Source organism: Ochotona curzoniae, unplaced genomic scaffold (genome assembly GCF_017591425.1).
Source record: "Ochotona curzoniae isolate NIBS_2020 unplaced genomic scaffold, NIBS_Ocur_1.0 contig_3432, whole genome shotgun sequence".
NCBI classification, from domain to species: domain Eukaryota; kingdom Metazoa; phylum Chordata; class Mammalia; order Lagomorpha; family Ochotonidae; genus Ochotona; species Ochotona curzoniae.
Window position 1 is genome coordinate 18416788 of NW_024465859.1, and position 21082 is coordinate 18437869.

Here is a 21082-nt window from a genome sequence, read left to right on the forward strand (position 1 = left end):
GAAGCATTCATAATGAAATGTGAAAAACTGCTTTTTCTTCATCCTGGTAAGGTGGCCAGAGGGGAGCTCAGAGAAGACTTCCAAAGCACTGAAGTGGGCATGGTTTCACTGGCTACTCTCTAATCTTATTCCATCTCAGTCAATGAGCTTTAAGTGGGGCATGACTCTTTGTTCGCAACAAAAGAACACGTAACCCAGTCCCACATAACCAGCAAAAAGAATTCCCTTGCCACTGTTGCAGCCCAGGATTAGTTCAGCAATTGCTCTCATGTTAAGGTCTGAAGCTATAAGTGGAGCCCCAAAACAAATTAACATAGAGGCTAGTTTTATTGAAAGATGATGAAAATGTCAACAATTGATGGTATTGTTTGATCCCTTCAATCCATGCTTGTGTAAGTTTGAACTTATTTCTGTAATAAAATCAGCAAATACATTGTTGATTTTAATTTACCTTGTGAGCAAAACCTTTAACTTCATTAACATATTATTAACTGCCACATATATAAGTCATGAATGTCAAAATTGAGCTTTAGTCCTAAAGCCACGCTGCTTGAAAACAAAATTATTTTCAGCATAAACCAAATGGGTGTAGGGAGTCAGCAACACGCTAGGATTTAGGCCAGCCAAGAACACATGGTCCATTAGAACGAATCCTCCCATCTGTCTCTTGCAGTAAAACCTTTCTTTTGTATGTTTCAAATATCCTCTGTGTTAAGGATCTGTAAATGCCAAACATTATTCTAACTCCTCAAGCCCAACAAGCGAATAGGACCTATAAAATTTTGATGAACATCAATCAGCAAAGAAAATGTTACAGCCAGATTACAAAACTTCTCTCATAAGGTGGTTGCATTTGGAAGAGATTTGTAGTTCAGTACCAAAAAGTTATTTCCCCACCTGTTCTCATCACGTTTAATGAATACTTTACACATTAAACAATCACTTTTGTAACTGAATTCAGTGTCCTAGCGAGGTTCAAACTCCCCAAGCACATTAAAGTGGCACCTTCCAGGCACAGCACAATAATTTCTGGACAGCATTACTTAGTGTCAGCATGGCACAGCCTTCATGAAATGAAACGATAAACTTGGTACGATGAACATTAAGCCATCAGAAGCCATATCTGGAAACTAAAGCAAAGAGAAATGTACTGAGATAGAGTCGAGAAACACACTAAACAAATTCAGATTGTTTGATAGCATTTATATTTGGAAGGGAGCACTTTGTGTCTATGTTAAAGCCTTGTTAAGTTTTGTAATCTGCTTAGCCTCTCACACTTACAGCAATTTATCCAAGGCTCCTTTGAGGGATTAATATTTGCAACTGTTCTTAGTATCATTATATGTGTAAGGTTTACATTTTCTACGTGAATAAGAGCTCTTTGAGGGCACATATCCTGTTTATTCTTGTATCACAGATATGTCATAGCTACTAGGTTTCCATAAATAGCAGGTGTATAAAAAACATTTAAGTATGGTTTGTAAAAGCAGGATAGACCTGAAAGGAAATACAGATCTCATTTCAGGAGAGTAGGTGAAAAGAAAAGTTGTAAACATTGCTAAAAGAATTGTAATCCAAACTGCAATAAAGACGTTTCTTCCTCATGTAAACTCAATTCTCCATTCATATATGTTAGCATCTTCTAAAGCTATTCATAGAATGAAGAATAGAAAGAAAATTAGGGCAAGTTGCTTCTATGAAAACACATCTCATTGCTTCACTTGCATTTTAAGAAGTCAGTGACATGATATTTCTTTTGTTGTTCGTTTTTTCCCAGTATGCAAGAAAGCTGACATGACAAAAGTAGAGAGTTAACTATATATATATATATATATATATATATATATGGAGAGAGAGAGAGAGAGAGACAGAGAGAGAGAGAGTTATGTAACTTTATATAGAAAGTTATATAAAGAAAATTTAGGAGATGTTTGCTTGTTTGTATTTTTTTATGATAGGAAAATGTAAACCTAAAGACAAAAAGGGGGGATGGTTTGAGAGGCAGGGAAACAAATAGAGAGAATGTAAAACTTCAAGTTCTTAAGACTGCAAGGTAGAAGAACTCAGATGTCCTAGAAAGTCTCTAGACTTCGATGAATAAAATAACAGAGAGATCAAAAAGCATTCCTCTTAGGTCTAGTCATCATGTTAAACAAATGCCTGAGGAAAAAATATTCAAGACTGAAAATGTAACAATTTGTGCCTTAGCAAGCTCTCCTCTGCTGAAGCCCTTTCCTCCTGGCCACAGATAGCAAAGGCCGAGTGCTAAGAACCCTGCCATCCATGTAGAGACCCTCACTGAGCTTTCAATTCTGCATTTGCAGTGGCTCTGGGGCCTCTTGGGGAGGGAATTAGCAAATAAATGATTTCTCTTGTTCTCTTTCAAATAGATTAAAATAAATAATCAAATATTTTAAAATTCTACTCCTAAAATTCATAAATAGCACAATGGATCATTATCTTCCAAGTGTGCAGCTTCCTGCCTAAAATGTGCTTTTTTTTCCCCTACTTTACCTTGTTTACATTCAAAATGCGATTGTTAAGCCCCAGCTTAATGGAATTGTTAAGGTAGAAAACAAAAGGCCAAAAAGGGTGATAGACAATAAAAGATCCGAAAGCTTTAGGAATGAGGAGTTACAAATAAAGTATCACCATGAATACTTTCCTTTGTATTTGTTCCCATTAAAGTAAATAAATACTGTAAATCACATAGCCTTCTATAAAACATAAAGAGTAAATAAATAAATTCTTAATAACCAGATAGAATCTTTAATTCAATATGCAAAGATAAACATATTTAAGCCCAGCAAAACAATCATATTTGAATTCACTCTAATACAGTATTGTCTCCCATTTCTCTGTGTAGATGGCATCTCAGTCTTAGCTCAACATGCCAAGTAATCATCTATGGTTTTCCACAGAAACACAGTCTATCTTCCAAGACCTGGATAATCTCTTGAATTCCCTGTTAATTTGATTTTTCTCTCCATCCTCAAGGAGGAACCTCCCAAGTCTTGTATCTGCATAGAGGCGTCTGTAGGTAACTTTATCATTCTGTGTGCTGTGATCATCAGCAGCTGCACAGACACAACTTTTCTGCTCACATCAACCCTACAGGGATGGAATCCGGGCTGATGTTGTGTGTGGCTATCAGCTTTGAGGGTGCACTCCAAAGATAATGAACAACCCCGTCAGACTGGAGTCAGCAGGCAACTTCAGTAGGGATGTTTCTGCTGAGAGGTTGGCTTCGCTGAATCTGTTGTACAAGATAGTTGTGGAGATGGATGGGGTGACACTACCCATTGTGAAGGGGCAGGAGCGGAGGTGGGACACTTTCCTTTGGTCTCATTATATTTCTCCAAACATGCCTGTCTGTGTTTGGAACTCTCTCAATTACTTTCCATGCTTTAGGATTTAAAGTAAAGCTAAAAAGAGACTGGCAGACGATGGCTTTTCTCTGCGAGTTGCCTTTTCCATCTCTGAAGCAATGGTCCAGAATACCCTACATGTTTGAATAACGACATTCAGCAGCCTGTAATTATCAGAGGGCTGAAGATACACATTGCTTAATATTTGAAAAACTTTCCCAGGAAATAGGAAAATTGTCTGAGGTTATATGGAAGAAATTACCATAAAGTTGAGGTGAGGTGAAGGAAATTAGCATAAATTAGAATAAAGTGTTCTGATTTTCCTGATCTCCTTGCCTTCTAGCAATCCTGTAGAACTGAAGTCTAAATTCCTGTTGCATATCCTCCAAAGAAGCCACAGCATAAACTGGAGGATCGCTCAGGATCACTCAGGTTTCTTCCACAGACTTTTGCTACCAAAAGTTGAGCTTTTCCTTGTATGAACTGGTCATCCTTTGGATGTCTTGGTTCCACATCTAAGGTTCTTTACAAATGCCTTTCTAATTCTTCTCAAGAAGTTGTAATCCTTTCAATACTATTTTAATTTGAATTTATAAATTTGTTCACAAGGTGTCCTTAAATTCAGACATTGTCCATTTATGCCTCTTCCTTCAGGAACTTCCTATTGATTATATCGCTCAACTCCACTGTCACGGTAAGAAAAAAAATCCAGATTTTTACCAGTATGAGAGAACTGCATACAATTTGAAAATCAGTAATCTGCAACCTAGTGAATGTTATCTTCTACTGGAAAACAATTTAAGCATATCAAAAGTCTATATACTTCTACTGCTATGTTCAAATGGTCTGCTAGACAAGCTTTGTGTAGTAAATATGCATTCGCCTACTTTAATCAAGCATTACTTGTTGCCATCTTCTAGTTTTAGAAAGTCTGCTATGCCGAGGTAGAGTTGGAGAACTTGGATTAGCAGACACTGCTGCTTTGAGTATGCAAAAACATGACAGATTTATCGACTCACACAGACCTGAGCACACGTGAGTTTTGAAGGAGATGACAAGCATGCACTTCCAAGCATGTGGTCACTGATTTCGAAAACTTACACTGGCAGAGACACCTTATTTAAGTAACAGTGACATCCAGATGAAGATCTCACAGAGATGAAACCGTGATGGGTTGATAATTCCCTACAGAAGTCCTCTTACTGGGATTAAGCCCTCTCACTGTGCTTTCATTAGGGCTTGAAACTTCTCTTCTCACACTTCCCCAAATAGCTATAAGCTTCAACAAAGCTTTTCATAAATATTAGTACTGGCAAAACTCAGTGGTGCTTTCCTTGAAAAATACTGTTAAGGGTACTAAGCAAGTAAACAATTAATCATGCACTATTACATTGCTATGCAAAATAAACTACTCCCATTCATTTTGACATGATATCACCATAACTGAGACTCTTAGAAAAAATATCTTAAGCTCTAGCCATTTATTACATATTGCAGGACAAGGTGAGCCAATCCTTGCGCACTAATAGGTTTTTAGCACTTCCCCCACCACACACTTCTGCTTGCAATGCATGTATTTTTGAGTTGTTGAAAGGAGAGTATGTTTATAGGTATAGTTTTATCATCAGTGTTTCATTATAATAAAGTGCTATGGAAAATGCAATTGGGTTGTCTAACATAATTACCATAAACACTAAGACATTTACTCTGCAAGTAATTACTGAATGCTCATCTACGTACAAAAATAGCAAAGATATTCAAAATTAATAATAGAAATTGGCATCGGTTTGCATGGAACTCTCAGTATCAGTTCCCTTGGAATGAGAATGATATCCAAACAAGAAGGGTCTTCATTGTGCCTTCATTATATTTACTCAAATCCATTGTTCGTCCCAAGGCTATCTATAACGTATTCTATTCCAGTAAGTCATGCCAGTAGTGTTGAGAACAAAGCTGTTATACTTAAAAACAGTATTATTATATATTGTCCATGGACCATATTAATGTACAGAATGTCTTTTGAGGGAAAAAAAACATAAATCACTATGTATTTCCAGTCATGACCATGAGTCTTGCTAGAATCCAACAGCCAGCCACCCATCCCCTACTCTCACACTAGCAAAGTCCTGCTTTGTGGTATCAATAACTAATTACATTAACGTTCTGCCTCAGTAACATAGATTGATAGTTTCATTACAGCATTTAATTAGAATTGTTTTCAATTTATCAGGAAGAAATAGTGCAATTGGTGGAAGAACAGCTGCCACAGGTCACATGCAAAGTATGTGATAGAGGAATGGAGAATCACCAAGTTTGCTAGGAAAGCCAAGTGGCATTCCAATCTTTAGGGATGTATTATGTGGAAAGATATTTTACTAATCATTACCTCTGAATTCATCAGTACTATTATTTGCACAGGTTGAACAGTCAACAACAAAGGGAACTGGTTGCACAATCAGGGTCTGCTTTAACTCAGAAATTGTTTGTCCTATAACATTTCATCATCCTGGCTTCTGGGAACGTGTGTGAGCTCTTTCATTTCTAAAGGTCACTTGTTGGATGGCAAATGCTCAGCTTTTGTGTTGTCCAAACTCATAACAAGTATAATGATTGAACTTACTAAAGAGATAACTGGAGTTATTCCTTCAGCTGCAGAACTCTATATTCATCCTCCATCAGGATGGATACAAGCTATGTCAGTCTGGGTTGTACAGAGGAATAAAACAGATAAGACATAGATATTTTATATCAGTCTGAGCCAATATACACATACACATACTACTGGCCAATATAACCATAATCACTGACCTGTAAGGAAAAAAACACACTAGAAACTACCAAGAAAGACTGTAATGTTCAGAGAACGCATTTTTTTCTTCTGCAGAAAATGACAAATTTTGCCGTCAATTTGTTCAGCAGCTTATGAGAAATCTATCCACAATATCAAGGATAATCTCAATACCGGTTGATTCATAGAAGTTGATGATCTCTACAAAACACTTTCACAGGAGCCCCTAAGTTAGCAAAAATAATTTACCTTATGGCCTACCCAGTTAATATAAACTTTAATCACTGCAGCTACTAACTAAAGAATGCCCCAAGACTCCATTTGCAGAATTAGACCTTAACTCTAGGATTGCACGTGTGTGCATGAATATCATCTTTATGTCTTCTTTTACACAAGGAACAGTCTCTTAACGGTATTAATTCTTTCGGCTGACTAGAAGATTGGTTCTCAACACAGCCCTGAATCTAATTGCATTTTGCCAGGGCTAGCATGGAAAGCTAAAATGTGCTCTGCCTATATTCCCAATCTAGTTATGCTGTATATTCAGCCTTTGTTTCTCTGCTTATGTGTCAATATAGTTCAGAACTAGATATTGAACATACATAATTATCTAAAGGTAATCAGCAGAGTAAAAAAAAAAAAAAAGCAAATTACTAAGATCTCAGACTGAACCAAGAGAACATGAGCAGCTAAGTGATAACGTGCTACTGGTTAAATAACAGAGATGTGCTGGAAAATCGATCTTGGGGATCACTAGTTAATGACAAGAGAAAAGAGCTAACACGTATTGGAACAAACGCAGACAGTGTCGGGGAGGGTGGCCGTAAGAACCCAAACCCAGTGTTTGAAGAATATAAGAATGCTGTAAGTGTATATTTCCTTGTGTATATACAACACATACTTTATCCATTTAAAATTGCAAAATTTGGCTAGTGAACAGTGGTGCAGGTACCTCTGTGATTCAGAGTATTCAAGTCTTTTGGTTATATACCCAGCAGTGGGATTACTGGATGATATCACAAGTCTATTTCTAGTTGTTAAAAAATCCCCACACTGCTTTTCACTGCTTCTGCACAACTCTACATTTCCACCAACAGTGCATGTTTCTCATTCTCTTCAATATCACCAGCATTTGCTATTCCCTGGGTTGTGGTTTCAAGCCCTTCTGGCACGGGAAAGGCTACTGCTCGTTGTGGTTCTGATCTCTATTTTCCTGATGGCTAATTATGCTGAGCACTGCTTCCTGTATTTGTTGGCCATTTGTAGTTCTTCTTTTTTGAGAACTGTCTGCTGAAGCACTCTGCCCAATTCATCAACTGGATTCTTTGCTTTTATTGTTTTTTCTTGAATTTTTAAAAACTTGTTGAAGAATTCAGAATTTCAATCTTTTCTCACATAGGTGGTTTGCAAATATTTTGCCTATTCTGTTGGATGTCGTTTTCAGTTTGTTGATCACTTCCTTTGTACATAAACCTGTGAGTTTGACATGGTCCCATTTGTTTAGTTTAGCTTTTGTTGCCTGTGTTTTGACTTATTATCCAATAAGTCATCCTCCACAACAATGTCTTCAAGTATCCCTCCCAAGTTTTCTTTTTTTTTTTAGGATTTATTTTATTTTTTATTGCAAAGTCAGATATACAGAGAAGAGGAGAGACAGAGAGGAGGATCTTCCATCCACTGGTTCACACCAAAGCGACCTCAATGGCCAGATCTTTGCCGATCCAAAGCCAGGACCTCTTCCAGGTCTCCGACATGGGTGCAGCGTCCCAAGGCTTTTGGCCATCTTTGACTGCATTCCCAGGCCACAAGAAGTGAGCTAGCTGGGAAGCAAGACTGCTGGGATTAGAACTGGTACCCATATCTGATCCTGGTGCATTCAAGGCAAGGACTTTAGCGACTAGGCCACTGTGCTGGGCCCAGCTTCCATGTTTTCTTCCAGCATCTTCATAATCTCAGAACTCTAGGTCTTTGATCAATATTGAGTTCATTTTTGTGCATTAAGACATGTAAGAATCAAATTACATTCTCCTACATATATACATCCAGTCTCATCAGTATGATCTGTTGAAGAGATTATCCTTACTCCACTGTGTGATGTGATCTGAGCACTTTTGTCAAACATCAATTGACTACAGACATGTAGATTAGTTTAGGGACCTTGTATTTTTTTTCTACTGATCTTTGTATCAGTTTTTATAATAGCACTATACTATTTTAATTGCTATAGCATTGTAGTAAGCTTTAAAGTCATGCCTCAAGCTTGATTTCTTTTGTTCAGCATTTCTTGGTTACTCTGAGGCTTTTGCGACTGTATGAAATGTAAGAATTGCTCTTTCTAATTTTATTGAGAATGCCCTTGATATTCTGACAGGAATTTCTCTGAATCTGTAGATTACTTTAACTTGTACAGACAGTTTAATGTTATTGATCCATGAGCAAAGAATGTCTTTCCATATCTTGTGATCTTAATAATTTATTTAATCAATATTTCATAATTTCATTGTAGAGATCTTTCACTTTTTTGGTTAAATCTGTATAAAAATGTTTGTTTTTATCATGATGGTGAATGCGATTTCTTTCTTGATTTCTCTTCTGTGAATGTAACATTAACATACAAAATGCTACTATTTTTTTCATGTTTATTGGCTCATTTCCCTTAGCATTATGGTTTCCAGTTGGACCTATTTGGCCACAAAGAACTGCATTTTGTTTTTTTTAATAGCTGAGTAGTATTCCATGGAGTAGATAAACCACAGCTTTCTTATCCAGTCTTCTGCTGATGGGCATTTCGGTTGCTTCCATGTTTTCGCAATTACTGATTGTGCTGCTATGAACATAGGGGTGCATGTTGGTTTCTCATGAAACAGGTGTTTTGGATATATTCCTAGGAGTGCTATTGCTGGATCATATGGTATGCAGATTTTTAGTAGTTTGAGTGATCTCCATAATGATTTCCATAGAGGTTGTACCAGCCTGCAGCCCCACCAGCAGTGGAGGAGGGTTCCCTTTTCCCCAAATGTTGTTGGTGTTTTTTTATTATATGTGTGCCATCCTTGCTGGCGTTAGGTGGTGCCTCATTGTTGCCTTAATTTGGATTTCCCTTCTTGCGAGGGAACTTGAACATTTTTTCATGTGTTTGTTTGCCATTTGGTCTTGTTCCTTTGTGAAATGTTTGCCCATTTCCAGTGCCCATTTCTTCAGTGGCTTGTTTGCTTTGGTGTTTTGGTTGCTTTGTAGTTCTTTGCATATTCTGGAGATTAGGCCTCTATCACCTACATAGTGCGCAAAGATCTTCTCCCATTCTGTGGGTTGCTTTTTCACTCTGTTGATTGTTTTACAGCCTGCAAGTTGAAGTCAAATAATCCACCTTTGCAGATGACATGCTGTTGTACACAGTAAAACTTGAACCTTGCACCAAAAATCTGGTAGAAGTGATACACCATAAGGAAGTTTTATTCAGTTTGATGAGGCATTATGCCACTTGTACCATGCATCATTTTTATAGTTATTTAAATGGGTTGCATCTCTTTTATTTATAAGAAACCTGATGGTAAGAGTTATTTTTTTCACTCGTATCTTTTTCGCCAAACTGTATTTCAATATTAGAATGGATGTTTGGCAAATGGCATAATACATTGAAGAATGAATTAACCCTAAGCGCAAATTATTCTAAAGCTATCTTTCATAACTCATGTAACTGAAAGACGTGGTTAGAGATAATTACAGCCTCAAGAAAACCCCTCAACTTTACAATATGCATATCTCTAACAAATCTTTTCTCCAAAGCAATTAACAACTAGGAAAAAATTAATGTTAGTTATTTTCTTCAAATCCTGGACTACGCTTATGAATTATTTTACTATTTCATTCAATAAACATTCACCGTGTTTTGAATATATATGTCCATGATACTAGATGTGGGAATTGTCAAGAATGTGGTTCCTGTTGTCAGTGGCTTCCTAAGAGGGCAAAACAGAAAAGTTTACTTTATTATAACTGCAATATAATTCAGAAAGTGTGCTTTCAAGGAAAAACAGGTCTCTTTAAGAGGCAAAGTGGTGGTGGGAGTCAGGTGGCCCTGCATGGTAGCCTAATGGTTAAATGTTTAGCTTGTATGTGTTGGATATCATATGGGTACTAGTTTATGCCCAGGCTGCTCTTCTTTCCATCCAGCTTTCTGCCTGTGGCCTGGGAAAACAGCAAGGGATGACCCAAAGTCTTGGAGCCCTGCACGAATGTGGGAGACCCAGAAGAGGTTCTTGGCTCCTGGCTTGGGTTGAGCTCAGCTCTGGCCATTGCAACCACTTGGGGAATGAGCCAGCAGATGGGAAGATCTTTTTCTCTGCAAAATCTGCCTTTACAATAAAAATAAATAAAAATCATTTTTAAAAAGGCAAAGGGGGAACAAATAAACCAAAGATGATTCAATAGCCATCTCACCAAGATAGTGATGCTTGACCTGAATTTTTAAAGAAAACCAAAAGTCTTATAAACAGATATATATGGATGAGCTAGTAATTGAAGAAGAAGAATGGGGTAAACAGGATCCAGCCTAGGATTTACAAGTGGTGGACTCACACGTGACACTAGACAGCTGCAATCGCTTCTTGTTCCCATTGTAATGCATTACCACACAACTGGTGACTTCAAGCAGCAAACATTTATTGTCTCATGGAGGCCACCAATTGGAAACTAGGTTCACTGAGCTAAAAGCAATGCATGCTGTCCAATGCCCGCAACCTTTCTCTAGACGCTGAGGGAATATTTGGTCTTTATCTCTTTCAGGTTCTGCAGTTGGTCATCACTTCGTGTCTTCTGACAGCATTGTTTCCATCTCTGCTCCTATTCAGTGATGATCCAATATCGCTGTACACCGCGAATGGTGCTTAAAGCTAACATGTATACAAAATCCAAGATAATCTGTTAAAATCAAGACCTGTGGTGGGCATTTGGCATAACAGTTAAGGATCTGTTGAAGATATCAAGATTTCATCCTGGAATGGCATAGTTTTCCTAACAGCTCTGCTTCTTATCTCGGCTTCCGGATAGTACAGAGCAGAATCAGCTGATTGTTCAAATACCTGAATCTCTTCCAACTCCATGGAAAACAAGGACTGGATCACCCAGATATCATTCAACATTTAGCCTGACCCAGCTTCTGACCAGCAACTACAGGCATTTGATGAAGGATCAATCAATGGGAATTGTCTGTCTCTGCTTCTTTTTTTATACACCCCCCCCAAAAAAAAAGATTTTTCACACATCTTCAGAAAACTCTGACCCTATCACCAACAAATATTGTGAAACCTAGAACATTTCCAAGTATATGGAACCACAAATGAAATGCTCAAATCTAAGTACCGCAGCTAAATGTCACAGGCAAAAATTCACATTTATCTCATTTTCTGAATGGTTTACTTATTTGTATTTGAAAGATCTTTACAGAGGAAGAAGTCACACAGAGAGAGGTTTTCTAACTGTGGGTTCACTTCCCAAAGGGCTGCAACCACTAGGGCTTAGCTGATCAACACTAGGAGCCATGGGCTTCACCACGGACTCCCATGTGAGTGCAGAGGCCCAAGGTAATGGGCCATCCTTCACTGCTTTTCCAGGCCACAAGCCGAGAGCTGGGTCACTAGCAGAATAGCCAGGACTTGAACCAGTGCCCGTATCGGATGATGGCACTAGCGGGCAGAGAATTAGCCTGAAACGCCACCTCATCAACACCACCTCATCAACACAACCTCAACAACACCACCTCATCAACACCACCTCATCAACACCACCTCATCAACACCACCTCATCAACACCACCTCAACAACACCTGATGTTCAAGTACTTCTATAAAACAAGCAAAAGATGAATTTATTGTCAGCCAGTAGCTTTGTATGCTTTTTATACACAAGGACTTCCTGAATGCCTGATGCAAAAACTGTTTATTGTTTATTCATTTGTTTTGACATTAGAAAAAGATAATCCTTTGTTGGTCTAGACAAAGAACAGAGGAGAGAGCTCATATCATAAAAGAGTAGGTTTAGAGAGAGGGCCAGATTCAAATTTATGCATCAGTTAAAATGCTAAAAATAATACAAGAACAAAGATATAACATGGGGCTTAGATGATAGACGTGGGGCAAGACGCCAAGGAAGTAAACATCTGGAAAGGGTGAGTTAGGAGCTCAGAAAAACCGTTACTGGTCTATTTGTATAAAATGCTGATGGGACAGATAAGGAGAACACGTGAATCCTGCAGTCAGACCACAAAGGTGAAGCTAATGGAGGGGTCAGTGGTTGGTCTCTTTAGTGGGGGTGGAATCTCTTCTATCTGTACAAACAGATGCACACAGTGATTTGATGGTGTGCTTGGGAACACTGCCATCAGCAAAATCAAGTAGACCAGTTGGGTGGAAAGGAAAGTGAGAAGAAGCTGGGGTATTCTGGGTACTCTGTGAGCCTTCAACCCCATTGGATCACAATAACTTTCAGACAGTAACGAGTTCTGAGTCACCTCAACCTTAGATCTGTTGCAAAACCAATTTTACTATGTCCACTTTACCTAGTAATAAAATGGGCTTTTCTTTTTTCCTTCATTGGTGAATCAAGCTATTATTAGAAGATTGTAGTCTCAGCTCAACTAGCTCCCTGTGTGGGAAATTCAGAAGCAGCTCCTGGTTCCTGGTTCCTGGCTTCAGATCAACTCAGCAGATGCAAAATCTTTCTCTCTGTTAGTACTGCTCTTCATAAAAGCTGATCTACCCTTCCTCCCTCCTCCCAAAATAAATAAATAAAAGTAAATAAGTAAAAACTTCAGCAAAGTGCAAAAAATTCACAAGTACTGAAATTTTTTTTGGAACTCAAGAAAAGGGCTGACTTCACATCTGGGTCAACAAAGAAAAACACAAAATATATACGCAGGAGGCAAGAGGGATAAAAAAAAAAAACTTGTTAAAACATAAACTCGTCTCCTAGATTTGTCTGCATCTTGCATAGCTTCTTTGGCCACAGGAGAATAAACTAATTCACCTTTGATCTTGACAGACAAAAGGTTCCCTCTGAGGAACTGCATTTTAGTTTATCAAAGTTTATGTGTCAGGATTTTAGGAGAGAAACTCAAGATGGTACTAAGCATTCACAGCATTAAATCTCAAGAAAAATTCCTATAACTATTTTCACCATTTGATGTTTCTATTTGATTTTCTTTTATATCAGAAAAAAAGACTTCTTTTTACATCGAGTCAGTGAATTAGTATGACTTCACACTTAGAATTTTTCATTAGTTGTCCTCTGAGCTTCTTAGGTGAAATACTGCCCATGTCTCCTAAGGGAGCGAGACTAATCTTATTTGAGTTTATGAAGAGCATAATCAGATTATCAGCTTCTAGAGTTTCCTGTTACTATACATGCTATGAGAAGCAGCACGCGAGAGAGTGTAACCGGGTGTTTGTTCAAGTAAGTGATTATTTGATGAACCTGCAAACCAAAGGTACACTCTGAGCTATGCAAACCTATTGACTTGCCACAGTTGTTACCTGGCATTGAACATCATATGGAACATGATATGGAACTCAGACCAGCTGAGTTCCATGAATATGAGGTCATGGGCAGTTGTCATGTGAATAATTCCCACCTTATCACTGCTGAGAGGCAGAGAGAGAGAGAAAAGAGAGATAGAAAGAGGTTTCAAAAATGTGTATTACATAAGCAGTATTCTGTAGCAGACAAAGCAAAAATGTTATTATTTGTTAATGTTTAGGAAGTAGAGAAGTGAACACTTGTCAAAATTAGCAGAGCTTATGACTGTCAGAGGAAATCTTCAGTTCTGTCCAATCCGTACCTGGTGGAATATACTCGTCCCTTCAGCAGTTGAAAAGAAATGATTGGGAGGCAGAGACTCAATTTGACAACAATATGAAGGGAAGCAAATGGGGGATCAATTTGTGTTTCCCTATAAAGAGAAAAACAGAATTTCTGTGAATTAAAAAGCACAAGGATGTTTCATCAAGAATATGAAGATAAGTGATAACCTGGAATTGAGCAGCTGAGCCTTTCCTCAGATTTTTATTTTTAACTGTCTCATTAAACTTAAAGGGAGATTTGTAGAATGAAAAGACATTTATTCTGAAGTAAGCAGATTTTACACACTGACTCTGTGAATATCTCATCTTCTCCACAATCTATAACTTAGAAAGCCCAGTCAGCCAAATGACAAAGATTTTATTAGATATTCCAAAATATCATGATGATAATTAATCTTCTAGAAAACAATACAGTCTATTATATTTCCAGAGAAGCAGGAAGCTCAGTTTGTGCTTGGTGAATTACGCCCAACAGATACAAGTAATCATCAAAGGTGCTACTATATTATTTAATTTATGGAAAGATTAATACAGCTTTTGATTATTAACATGGTTCTAATATCTGAGAGTGCAAGAGGTTAATGATGCTGTATATCTAAAACAGGAGGAAAAGGTAAAATTATTATCATTACTGGTGACTCACTGCTGGTATGTAGGGCTAAAAATTGGCCTTATTACTTGGTTTAATTTAGTAATTTGGAAGAAAATGTATGCATTCCAAAAGCAAAACACTAAGAGGCTAAATGCTCTTTTTGAACAGTGCAATAGAACTGAAGTCTGATGGGATTGCATTTGTCTGGAGTAATAGCTTTGAATTCACTAGATCTTTGTAGAGCACCTACTGAGCACAGGGCCCTGGAGTAGACATTGCTGGTCTGCTATCTCTTGTTCTCAAGTACTCTCAGCTTAAATGGATTCCGGCAAGAGAATATTAAGTCAAAACATACTCTATGCCACAAGACTCTTGGGTCGAGTAAGAAAGATAAAAGCAGAAAAGGAAGTAAAGGACAACAATGCCTTTACCCCAAATTCGAAAGAAAGAGGCCAGAAAGCATCCATGTTCCAACCTCTAGGCTGGAAGATGCTTCTAAGCAAGGCTTGTTTTTGGCTTATTGATGTATCCCTGCACGGTCAGCTGCTCTCTCGCTTAATAAAGACATGCTCTGGGTACAAGGATAACAGAATGTTAGTATTTTCCGTCTGACTCAGATTGACCATAGTTTTTGCAACTGTCTGCTTTTAGATTCAGGTTCATAGCTCCATTATCAGCATGCCAATCAGAGTATGTCCCTAACTCATTTGGTGTCAAAACATAAACTGACTTGATCTCATTTATTGGAAAACCTTGACCTGCAGTGACATCAGGCTAATTTTAAACTTTATTTACTCTCATTAATGTGAATATTTATCCACTTTGCTGAGAAAAGACTAGTGTGCTTGATAATGGGGTGCTGCCCCAGACCTTGTTGAGAGCATTACATAATAGTCACATTATGTAATCTTAACATTTTTATAAAATCTGGAGGATATTGGGTACCAAAACACATTTGTTCCCAGAGTCTGAAGTTAAAGATCATAAACCTACAAATTACCCTAATGAAATTCATGAAAGTTATTAACTCTTGCTTTTTTCTCCTTCTCCTTGGCTTATCATTCAGCATTTTCCTCTAATTAGCCCCAAAGCAAGTGGGCAAGGGGTATTCCTGCGCCCTGGATCATCATAATCCCCACGTATTTGCTCCACTTGTGTCCATACGCATACGCATCCATAGGAGCCCTATGTAAGTTTCAAGTAGCCAAAAGTACCTTTGACACTTGATCCTGATCTATTATAGCCCTTTTAGTGATCATAGGTTTATACTACCCCTCCAATAATAATGGGTGCAGAGCTTTCACTAGAAGGAGATAGCGAGAAAAGAAATTACCTTCATCCTGGTGGGAAAGAAGTGTTTTCTCGTGACTCAGCAGAAAATTCACATAGCTAACTTGAAAGAAAGTACACAGAATGGTGAGGAAACTGAAACAACGACTCGCATCGTTCTGCTCCTAATATCACCGATGGCAAATAGCGAACAGAAAAACAAAGCAAATCTACCTTTTCTGAGCACATACTATGTAATAGATGCTACAGGTGATAAACTTGTCACATTTATCCCTCATAGTCACCCACAGACCCATTTAGATACCTTTATTTACAGAGAAAAAGAAAAAGCAAACGAGATTCAATCAGCAGTAGGAAGAGGCAAACCTAGAATGAGAAAAAGAAAGTTTGGCAAACCTACTATGCAGCATAACCTCATATAGCTTTGGATGTAAGGCGTCATATAAAAGGACAACGTCATCGACCAAATGAATGACTTTCAACTTGCACTCATAAAAAATGGGAAGAATTGGACTCATCACTGATGCACAGCAGTAGTCCATTGTGGATAGGTCATGCCTTGGGTCAGCTCATCTTCTCAGTCATTACTGATACTGACAGCAATGAAATGTTTGAGTATCTGCTATATACTGAGCTGTGTGCTACGTGCCTCAGTTATGGTGCATCTCCTGGGCCACGCAGGCACACCTCATAATCTCTGACAGGGAGACTTTCCAGGGCTCTTCTCTAACAAGTGGAAGACAAGGGATAGAAATCAACAACTGTCACATTCTATAACACATATTCTTTCTACATATTAGGTAACACTGTTAAATTATATGGCTATTGTTGGTGTTGAATCCCAAGGGACAGATCCCTTTCAAAGTCCTTGACATTAAGACATCAAAGAAGGAAATAGAAGACTCATGTACAATGATATTTTCTCCTTCCTGATAAGCAATATTATCTCCTTCCATATCATATATGGAATTTGAAATGCTCTGTAGCAGCTACTTTGATTCACTTAGATCTGAAAATATATTCTCATTTCAAAATAGCAACCTTATATTATTTAATTCATTATAATTTACTCTTCACACACATTATGATCTGTTTGATCCCCTGTGCATGCTACTGGAGCCACACTGCAGTGATGAATAAGAGCAAAAATCTAAAGACGGCACATGATCTTGTCTCAGAAAATATCAAGACCTCAGTTTTACTGTGGGAGAGTACGGCCATAAAACTGTCATTTGATCCCAAGCACATGGCTGAAACCTGACATCATGTTAGTCTTAGTCTGTAAACCCTCAAACTCTAGTGCAAGATATATTATGAAAACCCAGGAGTGCCTCAGATATTACATTTTTTTCTGTTAAGTTTATTTAAAAGTATTAAAATCAGTACTTGATTATATTATCAAAGGTTTAGCTATAGAAGATAAATAATGGGAGAAATAGCCATTTGTGGGGTGAATTAGCAGGTCGAAAATCTTCCTCTCTTTCTTTTCTTCTCTCTGTCAATTGAACACAGAACCAGGGCTGATTGATATCTGATTATTTGTCAATGCAATATTTTTGAATGAATACATTAATATATAAAGTATTATAGGGGTTAGCACAGTATTGTCTGTAGGGTGAATCCTTTCATGGCCTATTTTTGTATAAACACAAAACTAAAGAGTGTTTTTTACGTTTGTAAAAGGGCCATTAAGAAACAAAAATAAAAAGAAATGAAGAAGGAGGAGAAGTAAGAGGAACAAAAATGCTTGCTAGAGATTATATGCAGTCTCGCAATTCCTAAGCATTTATTATTTGACCCACTGTAGATATAATTTTATGATCCCTGGGTTGAATTTGTACAGCAAGCATTTTGAGACCATGCAGAAGTTGCCAAAGCATGCAACAGTCCCTAATCTAGGGTATATTTTTGATAACGAATACATATTAAAGCAGCCCCTAAGTTGCCTTATCATTCCTGTATGTAGCCTGGAAGCAGCTATCAGACATAAATCCCCACACACTTATGCAAAGAATTGTCTTATTGTGTGTTCCAGGGACTGTCTTGAAGCCTATTACCTATAGCCACTTTCCCTTTAGGTCTTTCCTTTTGTTGGCACTTCAGAATTCAGGCAGTCATTCTAAGTTCCCTCTTTCATTCCTACCTCGATTTCCATTAGGCATATGTTATTGAGTAACAATAAATTAGGCAAACATTGCCAAGGAGAGGATTATGAAGATGATAATTAACAAAGGAGACAGTTGGAGGATTTATAATGAAGTCTGATCCCAGTCTAGTTTCACTGGGAAAGAGCATTGTCTGGATCTCATCTGACAGTAATTAGCTTTGCCTTTATTGCATTATAAATACTGTTTTAATTACCATACTCCTTAGTTCAGAAGACGGAACTCAGTATCGTTATTGGATTTTGTGTTCTGGCAATCCCTTCTCAATACTCTCTGAGCATTTACTGTGCACAATAGATACATGCAAATGCAACTGGCAATGGCAGAGAGGATTACAAGGAAATGGGGGCAAGCAATGTGAGACGTGCACGGTTCTAGAAGAGCAGTTTCATGCCCATCCACCCAGTCATTATCCCTCTGAAAATTCTCAACACTTCTGGAAGTTTTATTCATTTAGTATTAGGTAGGAAATAGTACATGCACTACAGTGGACAGAACCAGAAGATCCAAAACTTGGGTCAGGTCATACACTAACACACTGTGGGATTTGGAAATAATTTCTCCTTTTGGGCTTCAGCTTCCACTTCTGGATAATAAAGAACGGAACTAAGTGGCTCTGCACTACTCTAGATCAAAACTGCAAAATTTAGCATTTTATGTTTGGAGGACATGTTAATATTATCTATTCTAATTACGTATAGTAAATCTAACTACAGTTACATCAAATCCCTTCACACAGTTCTGAAGCCATCTGCAGCTCTGATGGACAGTTCTGTGAGATCCTATGCTTCCTTTGCATGGTCAATTTCCTACCTTAAGAATGCACCTTTATTTCTCACGTTCTGCTTAAGGGCTGAGAGCCATGTGAGTGGAGCTCTTGAGACCAGTCCTCAACATAAACAGGATGGATGGGCAAGTGTTTATCATCCTGAAAAGCATTTGGTTTACTGCTGAGGGCTCCCAGAAGAATTAAATCATGTTCCCTTACAGCAGTAAAATCAGTAAACTACCATTATTGTAGCACTTCTTCCTCTTCCTTCACATCCAACCTTTCTTACATATGCTTCCTGTAAAATAAAATTCCACGCAAGTACTTGCTCAAAGCTATTTTTTCCAGCACCACAAATTAATACACTAATTCAGTTTAAAGGCCAAGAAATTAAGGTAAGAAATAAACAGTGTTACTAAATCAAGATCAATGTTTCTTTTAAGATTTACCTATCTTTTATTGTAAAGACAGATTTACAGAAAGAATGAGAGATGGAGAGAGAGAAAGACTTTTTATTCACTGCTTCATTCCCAAATTGGTCAGTGAGCTGATTCAAACCCAGGAGCCAGGAGCTTCTTTCAGGTTTTCCACATGAGTGTAGGTGCCCAAGGATTAAGCCATTCTCTCTTGCCCCTCCATCAGCAGGGAGCTGAATCAGAGCTGGAGTTGCTGGGGCTAAAACTAGTGGTCATATTGGATACTGGCGCTGCAGGGGGAAGTAATCTGTTGAGGCACTATACCTGCCTTGACCAAGGTCATTGGCCTATCCAGTATTCTCTCCATTGTCCTGTTTATAAATGAGCAGGGTAATATTCATCTATAATCAATGTTTGTAGATGAATCCTTCTGGCTGTATGCTGTTACCATACGTACAGCCAGAAGGGATTTTCTGTGCTTCCCTCTTAACATTTAATTAAAAACCAAGAAATACAGAAATATTTATAAACTTTGTTGCATAAAAGGTAAACATTATCACAGATGTGGAAATTGTCAGAAACTAAAATAAGAAAACTTATTCTGATATCAGATAGACTTGGATTTGAAATACCTTTTAGCAGCTATGTGCTTTTATGTTATAACAATTCAACAGCTTTGCCCACCTATAAGAATTAACAATAATGATAATTAAACCTTATTATAGTTACTTTCTTTTTGTTTTCATTGGTATTTCTTTCATATTAGAAGGGTAACAATCAATATTGCAAATGATAACTTTATTCAAAATCTGGTGTTTTGACTAATCTCTATGTTTCTCAAGGTAATATCCACGTTGTATTACCCTTATTGTCTCATTATTGTTAACACTAAGGCACAAGAAATTATGGAATAAAAGAAGGAACATGAATATAGAGCCTTCTTTCTACTGGCTACAACATGAACAGAGGCTCACTGATGACCTTCATGGCACTAATGACCTTCATCTCTTTGTAATGTAGACTGACCCTCCCAAAGCTCACAGAGACTGTCAGAGATCCATCCTTCCTGGTTCTACAACTTTCTGAGCCACCTGTAATGTGCTGAGGAACACATCCTAGACCCTGCAAAATAACAAGCAAGCATCCAATGATGAATACACAAGGATGCAAAGCCATGGTGAAAATTCTTCCAAACTCAAGGTCCTGAAGTGTCATCAGATTCCCGTGAAGCAAGCCTGCCGAGTGTTATCCTGCTTCTCCTGAATATTCCCATATTACAATACTGCCTGTCTCATAGCAGACATCTGGGAATTGCCAAAAACTGTTCTTTTCGCTCATAGAAAATATCTGCTCTGTGGCTTACATTCTTCATGTGTCATAATTTTAATCTAGTAAGTCTTTTAGTACTTTAGCTAATGTGCCCTCCATTGTGGCAACCCCCAAACCAATGCAGAAATCTCTATCAAATGATTTATGGATTGTGACTTTTTCTCTTTAAGCTAGTAGTCTTCCTTGGCTCTTCAATTATTCCCTAACTAAGAAGCAAAACCAAAAGAAAATCTGGAAGGATCTAAATTGCTTTTAGACTAAAGAAAAGCTTCTAGTAGCATGGGTTAATACTTATGAAAAAATAATAGTTCACAATATTAGCCATTGCATTCAATCGATTTGGTTCACTTCTAAGTCAAATAGAAAGAAGAACGTAAACTCTGGAATCAGGTCAGTTTGAAACTGAGCCACGTCTCTGCTTCTTTTTAACTGAGTGACCTAAAAATTGTTTAAATGTTCTCATCCTCAGCTTATCCAAGAAGAGGATTAAGTCAAAGGTGAAAGGAGAT